Source organism: Mercenaria mercenaria, chromosome 1, assembly GCF_021730395.1.
Source record: "Mercenaria mercenaria strain notata chromosome 1, MADL_Memer_1, whole genome shotgun sequence".
NCBI classification, from domain to species: Eukaryota; Metazoa; Mollusca; class Bivalvia; order Venerida; family Veneridae; genus Mercenaria; species Mercenaria mercenaria.
Window position 1 is genome coordinate 25,345,452 of NC_069361.1, and position 14,041 is coordinate 25,359,492.

A 14,041-nucleotide genomic window follows, 5' to 3' on the forward strand; every position below is an offset into this window, starting at 1 on the left:
ACGAATTCACGATTTCCACTTCACGAATTCACGATTTTACAATTTTCACTTCATGAATTCACGATTTCCACTTCACGATTTCACGATTTCAACTTCACGATTACGATTTCCACTTCACGAATTCACGATTCCACTTCACAATTCCGATTCCACTTCACAATTCCGATTTCCACTTCACAATATCATCGATTTCCACTTCACAATCCGATTCCACTTCTCAATCCGATTCCACTCACGAATTCACGATTTCACAATGGAGCCTGCATATCACAGGAACTGCCAAAAGACAAAATTAAAAAGCAGGCACCATATTTAAGGGGTGATTAAACAATACCCAAAGCTATGAAATTGTGAATTCGTGAAGTGGAAATCGTGAATTCGTGAAGTGGAAATTGTGAAATCGTGAATTCGTGAAGTAGAAATCGTGAATTCATGAAGTGGAAATCGTGAAGTTTTTTCATGAAATCGTGAATTCATGAAGTGGAAATCGTGAAGTTTTTTCATGAAATCGTGAATTCATGAAGTGGAAATCGTGAATTCATGAAGTGGAAATCGTGAATTCAGGATGCAGAAATCGTGAAATCATGAAGTGGAAATCGTGAATTCAGGAAGCAGAAATCGTGAAATCGTGAATTCATGAAGTGAAAATCGTGAAATCAAGAAATCGTGAAATCAAGAAATCGTGAAGTTTTTTCGTGAAATCGTGAATTCATGAAGTGGAAATCGTAAATTCATGAAGTGGAAATCGTGAAATTAGGAAGCAGAATTCGTGAATTCATGAAGTGGAAAGCGTGAAATCATGAAGCAGAAATCGTGAAATAATGAAGTTGAAATGTCACCACGGGTCTTTCGTAGGAAAACGTTTGTCATTACTGAAGATATCTTTAAAATCTACAACAATCATTTTACTATTAATAGAAACCTTTAGAATGATGGATTCCTATGGCTTGATAGACTACTTATCTCTGTATCATACGAAATAAAACAATAATTCGCAGTTACAGTTACGGATCGAATTAGCAGACGACAGAAAGTTAGTCTACTTATAAATTCCTTCGGTATGAAAACTAATTTTCTAAGATTATGGAGAGATGAGTACGTTTTGATTTCTTTCTGGCATTAAATTACGTGATTAAGTTTGTATCAATAAAGGTAGGTATATTGTCAAAATAAACACAAGCTCAATTATAATTGTGCAAGAGTGTGTCAGAGACAGATTATCCAATTTGAAATGCGAAACATTTTTCTCTTTATACGAATGTGGTACACCAATTTTGTGACACGATAAAAAACAAGACCTGTTGGACAACAACGCTGGAATATTCAACAGCTTTCGTTCTTATGCGAAACAATATATCACTAGGCCTACGGCCTTCGTGATATGTTCTTACGCATAAGAACTCAAAATAGAAAAAGTGGAAACTCTACAGGTCGCTCAACACAACAAAAACGAAAATATTGCAGGCTCGGTTTGATTGAGCCTGTTCATGGACAGTAGTTAAAATGCATGCTATCGTCCACGCCCTCTAGCCCCGGGTTGAGCAGACTCGGGTTATTCTACGATAAACCACGTTTGGGAACTTGTTATTTCTTGAATAAACAAACAAACACATTGTTTATACTATTAAATCATTGCTATTTTGGTCATAAGCGGTTGTGTCAATACAGAAATTTTTCAAAGACATACAAGTCTCTCATTAGATTTTGCTTTCAAACGTCGGAACCCAAGAATTCATTTCCCAATGAAATAGTCATCTGGTCAAAGCCATATAGTATCATACCTAACAAATTAAATGTTTTGAAGCTACTCGTGGAGGTTTATGAGTCTTCTATGACCAGTTCCAGCATCTAATTGGTTTTGTTACTAGTCTATATTATCTTAGAAATACACTTAAGAAAAAGACGTGTTTGTAGAGATTCATTAAAAAGCCTGCAAAGCGTCTTATTCCAAGTCCGAGTGATGTTAGAAGCAGTATTTGCGATTTTATGTGTGAGGGAATCGTAAATTTGCAAGTAATACTGGTTCGCTTTACATAATCTTGAGATTATTAAACTGTTACACTAAACGTTTCCGATTTCAATGAGAATATCTTGACAGTCGGGTTCCGAAACAGGCATCAGACTAACGGATGTAACAAAATCAGCTACAACAAGAATAGCAATATTTATTTTTTGATTTTGTGGACTTTTTCAACAGTTTATTTAAATTTGTATAATTTTGATATAATGAACAATAGCTGAATTACACAAATACTTGCATAAACAGCGCTTCCAATAATCTATCAGTAACTTGCAAAATCCATCCATTTTCTGTGTGTACCACAGTCTGCTTTTCCAATACAATCGATTAGACCTTTGCCTACACACCTGGGGCCGGTCGGAGCCATCGACTCCAACAAGTACAATCCTTATTTGGTCAGGCAACCGTGTCCATACTCTACATACTCTTATAGACATTCTAGGAATTCCAGAGTCCACTAGACAAACGAAATGGACTGTATGTCAAGTACGAATGCTGACATTAACAGGAGCCTACTTACCCTTCAAATAGTCAACAAAAACCCTATTCTGACCATGAGGTCAATTTGATGCGTTCGCAAACAAGATAGCGGAGTATTTCGAAGTTAAACAGTCGTCAGTATGAAGTATATAGAGTAGTGATGGTGATAGTTTGAAAAGCAAGAGCACAGTAGTGAAATGCGGAACAATTCTGTTATGTTTGTTTGTTTTGGGTTTAACGCCGTTTTTCAACAGTATTTCAGTCATGTAACGGCGGGCAGTTAACCTATACAGTGTTCCTGGATTCTGTACCAGTACAAACCTGTTCTCCGCAAGTAACTGCCAACTTCCCCACATGAATTATCAGAGGCGGAGGACGAATGATTTCAGACACAATGTCTTTTATCAAGTCGTCACGGAGAACATATGCTCCGCCCGGGGATCGAACTCGCGACCCCGCTATCCGTAGACCAACACTCTCCCTATTGAGCTAAGCGTGACGGCTTACGCTTTTCAGAAAAATATGTAAATGTATGTCTCTTGATAACTATAGTCTTCAAACAATAGGAAATGGTCATTGATTTATACTGCTAAAATATTATAGATATAGGATAATTGTATGTGTCAGTGTCAGATCATAATAAATTTCAACGAGTAAGCATGTAGTCATGAGTGAAAATGTAAACTGTGATGTTCACGAGTGAAATATGTTTCGATCTTACACGTAAAACAAAAAAAATGTTTATGGTTTTCAACGGTATAAACCAGATTAGACTGCATTTCCACTACCGTCCATGAACAGGCTCAAACAAACCGAGCCTGCAACATTTTCGTTTTTGTTGTGCTGAGCGACCTGTGGAATTTCCACTTTTTCTATTTTATTGTTTTACCCATTCAACGTCACGTGCATTGCGTATTGATGTCACACTGTTGTATAGTGTGTATAGTGGCATTATGACGTGATGATATCTATTTTGAAAAATTGTCAAATAGTTATGTGATTTCAAGATTACATTTTATTATGGTGGAGCATACATCTCTATGTTCGTGAAGGTAATAACCTGCATCTATATCTTTATTTAAGTATATTTTGTGAAGAAAAAATCCGATTATTTATAACTCATTTTGGCATTCAAGTGTAATTCAGCTCCAGTGAAAAATAAAAGTATATAGATTTAGAATCTAAATTATTTACGCAAACATTTAAATTTTATTTCACTGATATATTCCAGCATTTCACGGAAAAATATTTAATAAAATAGGGTTATTATAACAGTAGCTTTATCTGAGATGTTGTATTCGGCTCGAGTGGATTTTGTCAGGCCTTTTATTATATACCTTCTACATGTTTTGTTTGTTATTGTCTTTTAGCAAACGATGACTAAATACACGTCTGCAACATAGAGCTATTTCTTTACCACGAGCAGGAATATACACTGCAAGTATTCAAAACAGTGAAAGCATTGATTGACACCCGTTCAAAACCGTTATCGTTTCGGAGCTTGATTTTTATAGGAAAATAGTCAAAAAATTACAAATGGTGAATCATTTTTGAAATTTAAAATTAAATTTCAATTTAAATATTATTGATGAATTCTTGAAAATTTTAGTCATAATATCATAGCTTCTCCTCCTACATGATAAGGATCGTATTTTACCCTATGTCGCGTCCAATTTATAACTGTGGCATGCATGACGTGTCTTCGTATGCCTACTGTTCTAGTAGACTTTTTTAGTGGCAGAGCTATCTATGCCAACTTTTGACTCACTTAAAGAACCAATAAAAGTTGTAAATTTATAAATCTTCAAAGAATAAAAACAGTGTGATGGACAGAAATTAATACAAGTGTACGTTTTTAATTGGCTGATATTAATATACTGTTCCACAAAATTTTCGTTACATTTCAATAGAGTATTACATAGAAACAGTACTCAGCAGATACTATCTCTAAGACGTTTACCGGAGAAGCAAAAAACATAACTGTAGACAGGAGGTATTTATACATGTTACTGAATGATGATTTGTTTTAGTACTCCAGTTTGGGTAACTGTTCATGTATAGTGTAGTTGACGGTCGTGGTGAGCTCGGCTATCTCCTTAAACTGTGCTTGTTTAAACTCCTAGCGTTTGATATGACTTTGATCTTTTTGCTGGTATATCTACCGAAAAGTGTCAGAATGCAGTATTAATCTAAAGTTACACAAGAATATTTTAATTCTTTTGTAAAGCGTCACGATTTTGCCAACTTCTTTAAATACTGGAGTGTTCGTGTCTCACGTAACACTTATAGTGATTTTATTCAAACTTCAGATGGTTATTGAGGACATTGCAACAAAGCATGCACAGTATGAAAGAATAACTTTTATCTAATATACTTTTTTTTATCTATACTGTAATTCAACATTTTCAATACATTAAATCTCCGCCAACGTCGAAAATCTTTTTAAAAGATATTTCTTGTTTCATGTTAAGTAGAAGAACAAAATATAAATTGTTCGATGAAATAATTTTATTTTCTATTAAAGTAAAACAAACACAATTATGAATAAACGATTCAAGTTCTATCGTTGTTAGTTTGGCGCTTTTGGTAGAACTAGGTCATGTCAAGCATATTAATTCAATGAAAGTAGTTCAGAAACGTGCAATACAAAATGTACAATACGGATTTTTTCTACCTGTTTGTATTTACTTGTGAAGTTCATGCCGAATTTTTGACGTAATTTATATAGGTATATAATAGCTTAATATCAAGGAATCCCTCGGGAAAAAAAAGATAATGTAAGAGATATATACAAAGCATATCGCATATAGTATATATACAAAAAACTGTCACCGTTTCTTACAATATTAAGTATGATTGTTGAGGTTTACTAATTTCATGTCTCCAGTCGCGCCTAAGTCAACTTATTGACAAATTCGTACCAAACGTAGAGAGGTTTTCGCGAAGCCAAAGTTAGACTCAGACATCTGGGGTAATCAGTTTGTGTTATATTTCACCACACCAAAGTGATATACTGTTCGGACGGACAGCAGGCAAACTAGCAGAAAACAATTGCATCCACCTAGAACCCTATACAGTGACGAAACGATTTATGTCGATGATTCCCTCAGTATATATCAGCCGGTACGCAGACAATGCATTCCGATAAGAGTGATGCGTGCATAGCATAATCCATTCAGCAGGTGCCAACTCGTGAAAACACCAGCTAAAATTGACAGGGAGAGCACAGCAATGTTATACATATTCATGGTTGTCAAAACAATTAAGAATTTTCACCTTTCAACAGAGACTGTCAAGTAAATGATAATTAATCTATTAATTTGATATAAATGTATGTGGGATTGCAGCAAAACAAATTAAACCTGAATTTTGCTCCTTAATATACACTTATGATGCTGTAGGGTTTAATGAAACGAAACAAAGCTGTTTCCTTGAAGTCTGTTTCTTCTACTGATTTTGATGTGTATGCTGATTTCCAAAACGGAAGTCATCTGGATTATACCTAGCTGTTATAGATTTAAAAATCTTTGAAAAATATGTTTAGATAATTGAGAGTAATAATTCCTGTGCGTTAAGATTTACATAAATTTACAAATGATGGTAATATTTTTGGTGCGCTTTATTTGCCACCTGAAAACGTAGATTATATAGACGACGGTCAGTTTGCGGGAGTGCATGCTGACACTGATACCTTTTCTTCTAGGTGTGGTAAAATATACAAATATATTTGTATGATGAGTTTAACAATCAAATACATTATAATTGAATCAATGATATTGATTTTTTTTTCATTTTGCAACAAACTAAACAATCAATTTACCCAGTATTTTCGTAATGCCCCCAGATACATTATATCATAACTTCATCTAACTAACTGAAATTCTGCACAATTGTTATCCTTTCGAATTGTGCAAGCATGAAATTAATTTGATACATTATACTAAATAAATTTGAAAGCATATTAGAAAGACCCAGAATTAAAACAATTTATCAAATTTATCACCAAGGGGAGCTGTGGGCTAGTAGTCAAGGTTTCGGCCATTTAATCGGCGGTCGAGGGTTGAGTCACACTGGGTCGAGTCGAGATGAGTTCAAAGTAGTTTGCGTCTTTCATGAAAATATTTTTGTTTTTATTCGTGGAAACTAAACATTTTTGAATTTTTAAGAAGACAGCTAATATGAAAAGAAGCTTTTGGTTCCCTGGTATTTCTGACAAATTATTACCTTTTACCGCTATTTTACTCCGGTGTATCTGTTGTCTTTCAGTGATAAACATGTCTTTCGTTACTAATTTGTAAATACTTTCGTTTACAGCTATATTTACAGCTTCTAAGTAATGACCTTATGAATGTAATATTAACTGTTCGTTTCATAATGTAAAAAAAAGGTTTATTTTCTTCCAACGGTTCAATACGGAAACGATAAACTTTTTTAATGAGATAGTTATGATCAATATCCGGTGATATATCGCAGTATTAATAAAAACTGCATGTATAATCTGAACATACTTGTATTAGCCAAAAGGGTAAATTTATATCGATAAGCGTAGTAGGGAGGTGAATGTAGAATTCTCGTTTCTTCTTAAGTAGCTTTGTTACCGAAAATAATTTGTTTTGCAAAATATTAGTGTCTTAACCATATTCTAGACTAGCAAGCGCTCAAACATTCAGTGTAAATACATTTGCTTTCAAATTAATATGAAAACATGCCATTTTCATTGAAGATAAATGATCTTCATGTAAGCAGGCTTGTAGTTGATTTTGATTTAATCATCTATAAAAAGATCTGTCACTTGCAGATGGAAAAGAAAAACGAATTCCCAAGAAACGCCACATACAAATAAATTGAATAATCTAGACAATCCATCAACCTTACAAAAAAGTGTGTTGCAGATTTAAACCTAGGTGTTTATCTCCAACATTTTTAAAAGACAATATATTTGGAAAAAAAATCACCTTTTCGTGCTCCATCTTTGTTTTTAGGTAAGATTCAGTGCATTTCCCCACCTTGAGAATGTACGTTTCCTATAGAACTTTTTTCTCGGCGATATATGACCCTTTTATATCGATTCGCCGTAAAATATGTCCAAAATATGGGCCTATGTACCTTGTATCTAATTTCTCACCTTATTAATAATAGACGAGAGGTCCTCTACCAGTTGTGTTGGTGTGGATACTTGCATTTCAAATTATTTTCATTTGAGTACATATAGAGTGAGTTTTAATTTAAAACAAAATCACGTTTTGATGACGTAAATATTAATTACAGGGATAAAAAGGTCACTTTATCTAACAATATTAAAATATCACTATAAAATGAATAAAAAATAAGAACAATTTATTAACTTTCTTTTAAAGCGACTAACCCACACATTGTGAATTGTAATTTTTAAAATAATCACCGAAAGGCAAAATACCGCCACTGTTTCGAATTTTTGCAGTTTTTCTCATATACTTTTATAAACCGTTACAACGCTTTATTTTGTAAACATGGATAAATATAGAAAGAGACGCGACAGTATTTTTAGACGCTATCATCACGTGGGCAGCAAATCAAAAGTGCGCGTATAGTTTGATGGGTCAATTTATATACTCGTCTACCAGCATGATTTACTTCGCCTTATTTAGGTAAGAACCACTGAATTGTACCGAATAACACTACCTAAATAACGGACCGTTCCATTATTAAAAGTACTTACTCACTCTATGTCGTGAGTAAATCAATTATTCATTAATTTCATGTTCCTAACTACAAAAACAACAAACAAAAATATAGGATACAGGTCTTAGTATTTGACAGCATTCCAATGTACAAAAAATACGAATATATTTGTCTTGCAAATGTCAGATGGTACGATGTTGTGTGATGTGGTGATGATCGACCAGTAGAAGTGGGGTAAATGGGGTTTCTTTATCTTTATACACCACTAAGCCTGAAAACATACTATCAAAAATTAAGGCAAACATATAAACAGATGCACATGAAAATCTAAACAGTAAAGTCGTGTTTTCTATTTGGTCCCGAATGAACCAAATGTAAAAACTTGAACTCATCTAATCTGGAATAGTTAAACAGCATATAAGATGGCCATTCTGGCCACAAAATAAGAAAAAATGTGCAGTGTGTAAAACATTACATTCTTTCAAGGTAAAATCAAAAATAAAATGAAAACTAGCTCAAAAGAGGATAACGGCAATTTCCATTTGATAACGAAAGAATAATATTGCATGGGGGAAAACAGCATAAAATATATTGATATAGAATTAAATGCGTACTTGTGAATGTCACTTTTCTAAATGTAGATACCGAGTCTGGCATGAAGAATTCAAATGTTTTCATATAATGTTAAATGTATTTCTGCCTTTAAAGTTCTAGTAATACATGAATACTCAACAGTAATTATCAAGGAACTGTTCATGTCTAAAGACCCTTGAAATATAAGGTACGTAACTGTGGGCCTTATTTTCTATCAGAACATAAAGGAGACGTAATGTCTGGTCTGAGGAATCTCTCTAGAACTAAATGATTGATCTTGTTTAAATTACAGTCAAAAAGTCAAATCTGCCTTTAATATTCGAATACTGCTACAAGCCATCAGCAATAACTACTAAGAAACTTGAAATGTCTGTAAGGGTGAATGGGAGGGAATAAACAAATAATCAAACTACTTGTTATGCTATCAAATATTCAACCTCGAGTGAGGAATATCAGTTAACAATCACTTATATAGTGCACTGAAAACATGAGAAAATCGTGAATTGCAAGCAGAAAACGCGGTAAAATAACTACCGGGAACTTGAGACAAAAATAGTTAGCAGACGATGAAAAACGTCAATAATTTAATATATAAAAACATCGCTCGCCACAAAACCGAACTATAGGTACTAATAAACTTTGATAATGTGGCAGTTGAGTCCAATAAGTCCAGGGGTGTTCAAAGATAATCCGTCATAGATCTATTGTAAAGCAAATATTGGATTTACCTGTAATTGAAAATAAAGAATGTCGATTGTATTGAGGTCAACTGCCATATTATCAAAGTTTATTAGTAGCGCACAGTATTATGGGGTTGAGAAGTGAAAACAAAACATTAACATGAAATTAAGTCAAAACACCAAGTTTACGATTTAGTCAGTGATTCCTCGTTGGTCGAGCTAACGGTATTTCTGTTATACCTTTCTCGTCAGTAGTTTTTGATTCCCATTTTTTCAGTTTGTATTACATACATTGTGTAACTTTGTTTTTCTCTGGTTTCTAATCTATTGTTTTGTTTCTTATTTTTGTATAAAACTGGAAATATCTATAAATCAATCAATCTTTATCGGCCAGGCAATGCTAGTATTAATGTGGAGTGTAAGATTGTTATAAAACTAAGCCGTACAGGTTAAAAAAGTATCACAGGAAAGATTAAAAAACATTAGATCATATTAAAGGTGGGGTGTATTTAGATATAATTACGTGTCAGTTGTGACATATAATTTTACTGAACATATTAGAACTAGATTTACTTATTAGTTCCGTCTTCATTGAATTGTGGTGAAGAAAAAATTAAAGGCAAAATTTAACGGGTCTAGGAATCGAACTCACGACGAACAAGTATAATACGAATGCCGTAACTGCACTAGGCCAACGAGAAATCACTGACTGCATTGTTAACGTACCAATTGTACTGACTTCATTTTATGATTTTTACTTCAAAACGTCACAAAAGTGTGCGATACCTATACGTGTGCGCTCTTTTGAAAATCACGTGATGTGAGTCGACGGGAATTCCGTTTTTTTATAAACCGGAATGTTTTTATTTTAAGGTTTAGGAGTATATCACCAAAACACAGAAATATTTTATAAACGAATAACATCGTTACCAATATTTTACTTAACCATTACATGTTCTGCCGTACTGTCCCGTACTGAAAATATTCTGAAAAAGTTGTCCCCCTTTGAAAATGAATGCCATTTGTAAAGAAATAAAAATAAACAATTGCTGACAACTGTGTTCCACTTAATTATGTGAAATTTCAACACTTGCATGCGATTGCAAATGAATCAAAACTAACATGTGTAACAGTTCTTTGAAAATGGTGAGTTTTTAAAGGCGTTTGACTGCTCGGAAGTGGGTCCCATTTAGGCAGTCATTTTTTCGGAATTCAATGTTTATATTAGTATACTGACACTTGTTTTGTTGTTTTTGTAATGATATCGTGTATATTACTTATATTACTCTACCAAACAAGTGTCAGTATACTGATATAAGCATTGAATTCAGAAAAAAGAACTGTTTAAACAGGCCCCACTTCCAGACAGTCAAGCGCTTTTAAAAACTCACCATTTTCAAGGAACTGTTACACATGTTTGTTTTGATGCATTTGTAATAGCGTGCGAGTGTTGAAATTTCACATAACTAGGTGGAACACAGTTTTCAGCGATTGTTTATTTTTATTTCTTTACAAATGGCATTCATTTTCAAAGGGGGACAACTTTTCAGAATATTTTCAGTACGGAACAGTACGGCAGAACATGTAATGGTCAGGTAAAATATTTGTAACGATGTTGTTCGTTTATAAAATATTTCTATGTTTTGGTGATATACTCCTAAACCTTAAATGTATTAGTAAAACAACGATTTTCAACAGAATTTGATGAAAAATACATTGTAAGAACATCGATTATGCAGCATATAAGTGAATGAAACAAAAGTTTGAATTTTTAAAATCTGACACCACGATATATATATATATATATATATATATATGTCGATATCCTTTTGACTTTGTTTCAAAATGGACATGTTATAAATATTTTATTCATAATTCGGGTACACATATTTAACACATACATTCTATAGTAATGTACATCGCATGTAATTGTCTAGTAAGAACTTTATAATGAAAAACAAGTTTTATTGTTTTCTCAGGTTCAACATGGAAGCGATAAACTATCTTTTAATGTGACACGTGCAAGCAATTTCCAGTGGTGTAAAATAAGACGTGCATAAACACTGTGTGAATGATCTTCATATATTTGTTTAAGCCAGTTATGCAATTTTCCGAAGATAAATTTTATGCAATGCAAACATAATAAAAGTCTGTCGTTTAGTAGAAACAAAACCCAACACATTTGTTTCGCAAAACACCGTATTTGCCGATTCCGGAAAAAACTCATTGAATACGCATTTGTTTGTCCTGTTTAAATACAGCAACTGTCATCTAGTTGGATGTATATTTAAAGCAGGCTATATGTTTTCTTGTGATATAAATTGTTTGCTTCTGGGTGAATAAACACATATCCGATTTACTTGACTGAAAGTCAGTTGAAGACCAATCATCGAACAGTTAATATTAAAGTACTACATGAATTTTGTCACATTTCTGTCCGTAAGCCAAGTTACTATTTGGAGAACGTTATGTTCAGATGTTTGCATTATAGTCTGCTTAATGTCCATTTATTTCATCCCCGAAGACTTATTCGGAGAAATTATTCATCAGTTTGGTTCAATGCATTATGGAAATCTCTCATCATAAAAAGGGTTTATAATGCTTTCGCTTAGATCTTCTGCACAGATAATCACATTGCCTGAAAATGATTGAATACGCAAGGCTGTACTTGATAACTTGACAACCTGCTGGTTAAAATATTTTTCATTAAAAATGATACACTGAAAAAGAAAAAAAATCATCTAGATCATGCGGAATACACTTCATAGGAGAGAACATATCATGGGTCTTTCTCGTTACACCATTATTCAACTTGACAATGTTTTAGAACATTTCGGTTACTTATTTTGTGACATTTTACTCAATGCTGAATATGTTAATAGATCAAGTTTTCTAAATTAAGAAGAAAAAATCCTACCATTTGGTAGTAGAGAAAATGATAATGTCATACATCTTATCCTTAAGTTCTGCGAATATTTGTACATATAAGCACACAGGTATATGAAAAGGCAGTCTGCTGGAAGGAATTAAGCTTTACACATATTATACAAATTAAATCGCAATTTTCTGTAATTTTAGGGGAAAAGAAGTGAGGCTTTTGTGCAAGGTTTACACTGGTTTAAATTCTCACACCCGTAGGTGTTTTGTCATTGGTTTTTCAAAGATTTTGAATATATATTAGCTCCTTGTATATTGCTTAATCTTGTCTGTGTATTATTATTATTTATTTACATGTTAAAACATAAACTGCTTTTGGGTTGCTGTCAGAGGAATCTATGCCTTTTCGTAAAGGTTAGTACATATTAGCCGACGCTAATAGCGATAGTGGTTCAACACAGATATATAAGTTTGCTGTGCTAATAACTTTGTTGTGGAAGTAATATAGTTGTTATTTCAATTTTGCATGTATTCTAAGCGAAGCGACGTGTTTGCTGGACAATAGACCCGGAATGGTTTGAAACACTGGAATTTGCCAAAGCAACGGCCACCGTATATTATGTTTATGAGGCAAAGAAAACGTATTCGGACGTGAGCACTATGTTTTAAAAATGTGTGTGCCTTTTTGTTTTTGCTAACAGCCACAGCGCTATCTTACAAATTTATTTGAGGTTGATGGCAGCGTCATGGTTTTAAATTTTGGTATAATCGTTGACGTCGCTGGTATACCAAATCAGCCGCTTTTTTCTACAGTCTTCGTTACATCTTAATCTTTTTTGTCAAATCACTACGAAACAAACATTTACCCTTTCTTATGGTATTAATAAAAACAAAAAATGCGAAGTCTAATGAAATTATTTCTGTTTGACATTCTGTAAAGACGTGATTCAGTTTTGTGTAAGCGGACTTTCAGCACGTATATATTTGATTTAGATTGATCACCGACACAGCTATCAATATAAATTTTCTTTGTTAATAGTGGTATCATGAAGTGAGTTTTATTCTGTAATAGCCGTAATAAATGTTCTTAGTGCACACTGTCTCAAACTGACACGTGAGAAAAAAAGGCGAGTTTGCAGAGATTCAATAGCCAGCTATGGTATTCAGTAGGTTTTTTTTCTGATATCGCCGGCATTGCGAGCTTTCCAGAGATCGTGTGATGTTAGTCGCAGCATTGTAGTCTAATTGAATAGAAAGTGTTATTAGTTCGCGTTGCACACATGTAGTAATTTAATATGATATCGCCATTTTCTATCAAAACAAAGCGATTTAAAGAGTAATAATTTCTATTATGAAGTTATATTTATACTTACTAGAAATGTTGACCAATATTGTGCGTTAACATGTTAAGATCATTACTTGAACTGTTATAATGATATTTTACACTCGAAATATTGCCGGCATTTCATCAGAAAGTGAATCATAATGGGTTGCTTATATTCAAAACAGCGAAATACTGCAGTGTGTAAAAATAAAACAGTTAATATGCAGCCACGCAGAAAATATTTACCTGACAAAACTGATGATGAAAATGATGATGGAAATAATAAGGGAAATAATCTACCAGAGTTCACGGATGAACAGAAAGAACTTGTCCTCTATTCCTGGAAAGAAGTACAAGTTGACATGGATAAGGTTGGAATTCAAATGCTGATGAAGTAAGTAAATT